Below are 8,087 nucleotides of genomic sequence, written 5' to 3' on the forward strand. Positions count from 1 at the left end.
CAAATAAATAAATGAATCGATAGATATACAATAGCGACACTAATAGCATGTGCGTGTGTAAGCCGACAGATGATCACGATAAAAGGTCCAAATGAGGCCGCAGATCCTGTTTCTGTGGAGGTCACTTACAAATCAGATAGCTTCCGGTAAAAAAATAAATAAATAAAAGTTGGACAGCACGGGCTCTTTCCTCACAAGAACAGCCTGTAACTTCCGGTAAAAAAAAATAAATAAATAAAAGTTGGACAGCACGGGCTCTCTCACAAGAACAGCCTGTAAAAACCAGGCTTAATCCTATGTCTACGTAGTATAAACTTTCAAACATCAATGTCTCGCTTTCTCAAGTTTCTTTTTATGAAAGCAATGTGTTTTTTCAAGTATTTCATCTTGTATACACCTATATATGCAATGACATTTCTAGTAGCAAAGGTGCAGTAAAAAAAAAAAAGAAGACCGCCCACCCCCATAAAAATCTGGTTACGGGCCGAGAGAGAGAGAGGAGAGAGAGAGAGAGAGAGAGAGAATTCTTAAAGGATTGTAGTTCATTCTAAATTAGTCTGACCTGGTTTCATGGGCATTTGCTTTTCAACAGTCTCAAAATTGAAAATGAAATTTGGTTTCTTAAGTGCTCAAGTTAGTATTAGATTAGTCCTCGATATCAGCGATATGATTGGCCTTATGCCAACACGGGTTTTGATTCTTCAAGCAGCAGTACGTAAACATCACTTAATGATCGAAATTTGAAAAAAGCTCTGTGTTTGGTTAGATCAAAACGGAAATTGCGTTGCTCCTTACTCTATGAAGAAGGGCACGAAATCAGTCAGGTAGGTTAAGGCCTGTCCACACCACCGGGCCTGATCGGCGGACCTCCCCTCTAAAGGCCTGTCCACACGAGCAGGCCTGATTGGCGTGCTCCGGGGTTGACGGGCAAATTCTGGCGGGCTTACCTGTGAATGTTGTCCACATGGGTGAAGCGATGGACAGGTGCCCGACGATGCCAGTAGTGTGTTCAGTGTGGTACGATAAACATGGTGCCTACCGCAAAGAGGAAGATATTGTGTAGCATGTGCGAGATGAAAAAGAAGAAAAAGAAGAGAATATGGTGCAAAGAATGGCTCAGTAAAAGATATGTATATGGTTAACGTACGTCTGCCAGGGTCGAAGCTCAAGCCATGGGGCACCACCATGGTGATTTTGCTACTAGACCCATCGGGCAATTTGACGGTTTGCCCGTCAAGTGTGGCCGTTAGAGGGGAGGTCCGCCCGATCAGGCCCGGTCGTGTGGACAGGCCTTAACGGGCACACTTGACGGGCAAACCGTCAATTGCCCGATGGGTCTAGTAGCAAAATCACCATGGTGGTGCCCGATGGCTTGAGCTTCGACCCTGACAGATGTACGTTAACCATATACATTTCTTTTACCGAGCCATTCTTTGCACCATATTCTCCTCTTCTTTTTTCACCACACAAAGCAATTATGACGCTACACAGTATCTTCTTTGGGGTAGGCACCATGTTTATCGTACTACACTGAACACACTACTGGCATCGTCGGGCACGCCCACCTCTTCATTGCCTCGCCCGTGAGAACAACATTCATGGGTAAGCCCGCCAGAATTTGCCCGTCATCCCTGGAGCACGCCGATCAGGCCCGCTCGTGTGGACAGGCCTTTAGAAGTAACTTGCTCAACAATAGTAGTCTACTCGATGGAGTCAGACGAAGCGTTAGCAGCAAAGATTACTTCTTATGTACAGGTGTACGTCCAGCTGAAAAGTGTACTGTCATGGGGTCAGTTTTAACAATGATACTTTGAACACCACAACATTCCTGTTTTAACCAGTTTTAATTTTAGTGAGAATCATTGTTCCGCCACCTGCCCTTCAATCAAGGTGACGAAATATAGCAATAGGAATTAATCACTGGCAGGGACAGCTATATTTGATCTAGTCATAGTCTTTACCGCTTTGTTAATTTCATTTATGTTTGCATGTTCAGAGTTCTGATATATTTACACTGGCACCGGCTTCATGTAATTAATGAAACAAGATTAGTTGGAATAAGGAATCCTTATGAGTTATGTCAAACAGTTTTGAGAGAGAGAGAGAGAGAGAGAGAGAGAGAGAGAGAGAGAGAGAGAGAGAGAGAGAGAGAGAGAGAGAGAAAGAGAAAGAAAGAGAGAAAGAGATTCAAAGCTAACATTTAGTAGTGTGTAAAGGATCCTCCAGGCCATAATTCTATGCACAATGCTAAGGAAAAAAGCCCATCCTGGCATAAACCCATCTATTTATAGCTTAATAAAATCCCGTCACTGGAGTAACGAGCACACTAATTGTTTGCAAAATCTAAAGAACTCACTTTCAGAAGTAAGAGTTCAGTCATAACTTTTTTGGAATTTAGAGACACCACTGAGACGATATCTATCCTGGTCTCAAAGACTCCATTGCAATCTTACAATCATTGGTAGATAAAAGTCCTTCATACTCTCCATCCTGAACCCAGAGCTTAATGCATGCCAGTCCTGCCCAAATTACTTAATTTACATTAAGTATAAGGCAATTATCCACGGTGTACCTTAACAGTCACTGACACCGATTTACCCCATCCTTCGTACCATAAATGCCAATGTGGATATTATTATGGGTAAACTGAAGGATACAATGTCAAAGTATCGTAAATGGCCAGCCGAGAAAACCCAATAGGGATAAGTCTAGTGATAATTTGTCAGTTCATTGGAAAATTAAAGGCAAAGAATATCCAAGGTATTCAACTTATGCAATACGTACATAAGAATCTAAAATCACCACCAACAAAACACTTCCATATAATAAAATTAGAGCCCCCGCAAGTTTGATTTTTATAAGTAAAGCTATAGCTGGATACTGACGAAGGGCAACTGGTTGAACAGAGATTTTTCTGGAAAACCTTAATCTAGGCCAAAAACAATGTGACAAGTAAATACAATCAAGCTGTTAATTAGACTGGATTCTGGAAAAATGTTAAATTCAGTGTGAATAAAACTTTGCAGAACATAGAATGTATGGATCATGAAAGACAAAGGTGACCTGAGAGAGGCTCCAAATGTAAACTGTGCTGCAAATCACTTTGCTCAAAGGTACTTCCCCCTCTATTATATAAAGAGTTACGTTTTGATTTCAAATTCGCAGCACCTATCCAATAACCACACTAATGTTAAACTGAAGTCCATTGAAAGTTCAGACTATCATGCTACTCAGTCTCAACTATGGTAAAGATTTCCTAAGAACTAATTAAAAATTTAATTAAGCAACACTGATTTGTAAATTTAACATTCACACAAAAGGACACTTAAAAGTTTGAGAGGTACTGGTGGAGGTAAGAACGTTAAAAGTTTACATAGGCATAATTTAAAAATTTATTGAAACTTCAACATAACGAATTACACAGGTTAACCATATAAAATGAAGCTTACAAAATCAATGCCAGGCTCATCACATCACATCAGTTCAGCTTTAAAAGCTTTTAGGTGGGGTAAAACAAAGAGACAAGCAATCATCAACGCCCGACTCCATCAACGACAGGCTCTTGTGATGGGTAAAACCAACAAACAAGCAATCATCAATTCCAATCACCATTTCTCACATCAGCCGAAGCTTGAGGGGTAAAACCAACATCAGCTCTGCTTTGAAAGCTCTTGCGAGTAAAACAAGAAACTAACACATATTTCAGAAAGCCGCTTCTGTAAATAGAAAACTTAGGGCGAAATCCTCACCAAAGTTATTTAAGACTGCAAAAGCCTCAGAGTTTCAGATCAAAGTTAATTTTAGATTTGCGATTTTATGAAATTAAGCCTTTTTTTACCGTACTTATGCACCTACAGAGGCTTTGAGAGTAGGTGAACATTACATTGGTGTTAAAGATTAAAAGATTTATCAACTAGTACATAGTTTACATTTTGTATATTATGATTGGAGTTATTATCTTGTACGAATTTGTTATTGCTATTTATTTAAGCACTAAAATAATTCTAGAAACAAATTACAAATTTGTAAGATTAGAACGAGATTAGAACTACGAACAAAGTGAAAGCTATAATTTATGTTTGCTAAAGTTAAAAAATTCCAAGAGCAACTATGGCTATAACCATTAAAACTTTTTAAATTATTCAACAAAATATTTTGAAGCAATACAAAACCACAGTTAATATATTTCTTTAAAATAAGCAACGTCCTTGCAATATAGATTCTTGGACCCACTAAAAGCTAAATACAACCTTTACGTAAACTTAAACTTTATTGCCGCATTTTTAAAAAAGCATCCAATTTTCTTTTTCATAAACGATAGTAACGAGACAAATGAGATAATAAATATTTTTCTTGTATAACGTCTGTAGGAAGGAAAAATTAAATAAACTTCGGTGGTTTTCGGCCTAATTATAGAAATATAGTTTCGAACGGTGATAAAGTGCGTGACTTATTCGTGGTACTAACCTGTTCTTTGTCTCTTGGTGCTCAAGTTAAAAATGTTGCAAAAGGTTACTGCACATCATCTTAGAAATATGTCCTTTGTTTTATAAATATATATCTCGGAGAATGTTCCATAACAATCTTGATTAATTGTGTCGTAAACTGGGTGAAGAACTGCAGAAAAGTCTGCCTAAGATGAGACTAAACGCTAAATAGAGCTCCAAGACTAATAAAGGGTGTTGCACCGCATGGCAAGAGTAAGTTTGCATTGTTTGAGTTGCACTGGTTCCCCATCAAAGCTAGAGTAATGTATAAAGTATTTTTAATGATTCATCAAGCTGTCATGATTGAGTGTCCAAAATATTTGAATGACCTGCTGTATAATAATACATCCAGTGCATAGAGTCAACAAACTTGGACTCAAGTTATTTAAATAAAAGACTCCAGCAATGTCTGATTTGTTATGTATGTGACGGGTTGAGTCTGCAGGTAAAAGTAGTGAGAGTAAATATATACAAAATATATATATATATATATTATATATATAGATATAATAATACTATATTATATATAGATTTATATATCTATATATATATTATATATATATCATATATATATATATATATATATATATATATTTATATATATATATATATAACATACATATATGTATTTTTTTTACCGCGTGACAATACATCATACATCGAAAAATATTCATTCTCTAGTTCGGTTAATTATTGATGAAAGGTTATGATACGCAGAGGCTAATAATTCTGCCAAGAACCGAGAAGTCATAAAACGAAGAATCAGTCAATTAACGCGAAAGAATCAACAAATTCTTTTATTTAAAGTTTCCCTTTCAACAAAACCAAGGACACTATAGTGCCCTTCCGCTCGAATCGTCCAAGTTTCTAGACAGGTGATCCATGGTCCTTGATGATTGACGCCAACAGCACTGGGAATCTCTGAAGTCTGATTCTGAAAGCAAATTTTTAGTTATTCGTCGACTTTGGAAGATTGAAGTTTCGAAGTGTTACCCAGCTCGCGTGTTTTCGTCGGTTCATCGTTACCCGAATAGTTTTCAGTAATTCCGTACCGGTTGATCATTCTTTTGGAGTTCGGTCGCGTGATGGATAGTCTACGTCAAGTTGTGGCGATTCTCCTAGGCTCTGCAAAGGCCAAAGTTACATTACGTTCATGTTATAGTTTTAACACAGGGGTTTTCATTAATTCAGTTTTTTCCCATTATGTCAAGGGTTCATTGGTATGGTTGGATGATTGTAATGGCTTGTTGCAACAGATTTCTTGGAACAGAGCTTTTTAAACTGTTTTTTTTAATTTGGTTAGACTAAATTGATGGTTTTTAAGTATATCATGTCATGTTTCCTCAAACATTTCTAGAAGATTAATATCAAACTTACTGTAATTTTGTGGACAGCTTTGAATACCTGGCCTGAAATGTCACTTTTAGCTTTAGTCATTTATATAGCATTTTTATCCTGTTTTTCAATTAGTTTATGAAACTATAGTAGTTGCATTTAACCTGCAGTATGAATGTAGCTTTCAGGATCAGAGATCTGATAGTCAGTTTAGCTTAATATTTAATTTAATATTTAATTTACAATTTACTTGGGCGCCTCAGTGGCGTGATCGGTATGGTCTTGGCCTGCCACCTCCGTGGCCGTGAATTAGATTCCTGGGCATTCCACAGAGGGGTTAGGGATGTGTATTTGTGGTGATAGAAATTCACCCTCAACGTGGTTCGGAAGTCACGTGAAGCCGTTGGTCCCGTTGCTGAATAACCACTGGTTCCATGCAACGTGAAAACGCCATACAAACTAAATACAATTTACTTGGTAATACAGTAACTTTCGTGTAAAGTTACCTTTTTTTAAACCCTTAAATATACCTTGTATATGATGAAAATGACTAGTTAATTTATTAGAACAAATCCATATCCTGCTAAAATTTTAACTTTAAACTACTTCCAGATATGTGACATCTATACTTCGCTTGAGAAAGGTCAGTTCTCCAGCCAGGAAGTTTCTCTTTACTCAAAAACTTAATTTCATGAAGAAAGAAATTGAGGTCAAAATTCTCCCGCCTGAAAGTTTCTCGTACACTCAAAAACTCCCAATGTATGACTTAAGGTGAGGTATTTTGTCATTTGTACATAGGTTTTCAAAGTGAATTTTTTTACCTCCACCCCTGCAGGGGCGGTGCCCCTGCATGGGCTGGAGGAGCCTCTCGTGCCTTGTTTAGATAGGTCGTAAGACCTATCGGGCAAGGTATGAGGGTTAACAAATTTTTCATTTAAAGGTATCAAATGCACTAATCTTTAGTATTAGCGTTCTTGGATTGTAGACTTTTAGAGATTTAAATAAACGTAACTTTTATATTGAGCACTTAAGTTATTAAAGAATCTTTATCATAGGCTTTTTAAAACTTATTTTGCAATTGTTTTGATAACAGGGCAATAGTTAACGTAATCTACATTCTTGTGATTTTAGTTAATGTTTATCCTTTATGAAGTTTAGTTATATTCGTATCCTTTTAAGTTCCCAATTTCCAAATTCTGAAAGTTTAAATTTTTGATCTCTTAATGTGGTTCACCTTTTGGTATTTTCAACAAATAGTAGCTTGAATTAATGTATTGCTTTTAAAATTATAATTCTATATTAATTCTAATTACTTAATCTTAACGTAAGTTATAGCTAATGTTTTGACTTTTTTAAACTCTAAACTATTCCTAATCATACAGTGAAGAGGCCTTTTATTTTCACTTACGTGTAATACATTCAATATTTTATGAAATCTGCGAGCGATGCCAGGCGGTGCTATGGTCTTAACTTGGCAATTTGACATTGTCATTTTGCTATAAAAAAGTGAAGTTCGATACGGTCGTTTCTCTGGGTGGTCATTTCAATTCGGTGCTTTTTGGGTTTGTTTGGTAATATCTGGGGTTTATTTTCTTGTCTGTCAGGTTTTTTTTCTAAACAGAAGTAAATTGGCTTAGGTTAATTCAAGCTAACTTTTATATTTTACTAACCAAATTAATCTTTTATGTAATGTTTTGTGCATTAACTACAAAGAACATTTCTGCCTTGGTATTTTTTCTGTTTTGCAGGTTGTGCATTTGAGTAGTTGGGACTCCCGTTATTAAAAACACTGGTGTTTCGTTGCTTTTACAACACTATTTTGAGGTGAGGCAGGAGTCTGGTGTTACTGATTTAGTGCACTTTTATGCCAAAAGTTTTCTTGCTTTAAAAGGTGTAACCAGTATTTTTTTTTTTTAACTATACAATAAAGATATTTAAATATGAACGTCCTTAAGTTTTCTTGCCATCAATTCTGAAATGCGTAATAATAATAGTTTACTTTGACCGTATGGAGTCTTAAAATCCACAGTATTTTAAAATTATTATGAAGTGGGTTTGATGTAACCTGGAAGACCATAGGTAAAGCCTAATGTTCCATCGGGTGGCAATGTTCCAGGAAAGAATTATGGTATTTTACTCTTAATACATAAATTAACTAGTTTATGAAGTTTTCTGTTAAAATTTAAAAATTACCTAAGCAAATTGCTTTAACCTTAGATATTAGCAAATTGGTTAAGAATTTATTGAAAGACTCCATAAATAGTA

General features: G+C 36.2%; 1 long non-coding RNA gene across 1 annotated transcript; it reads left to right on the top strand.

Moving 5' to 3' along the window:
- Nucleotides 1-5,453: 5,453 nt before the first annotated feature.
- On the top strand, nucleotides 5,454-7,717 carry LOC135212360 (uncharacterized). Its single transcript, XR_010313888.1, has 3 exons — nucleotides 5,454-6,299; nucleotides 6,435-6,593; nucleotides 7,571-7,717. It is a non-coding gene; the product is annotated as an uncharacterized LOC135212360 (long non-coding RNA).
- The last annotated feature ends 370 nt before the right edge of the window (nucleotides 7,718-8,087 follow it).

This window comes from Macrobrachium nipponense, chromosome 40 (genome assembly GCF_015104395.2).
Source record: "Macrobrachium nipponense isolate FS-2020 chromosome 40, ASM1510439v2, whole genome shotgun sequence".
Classification (NCBI taxonomy): domain Eukaryota; kingdom Metazoa; phylum Arthropoda; class Malacostraca; order Decapoda; family Palaemonidae; genus Macrobrachium; species Macrobrachium nipponense.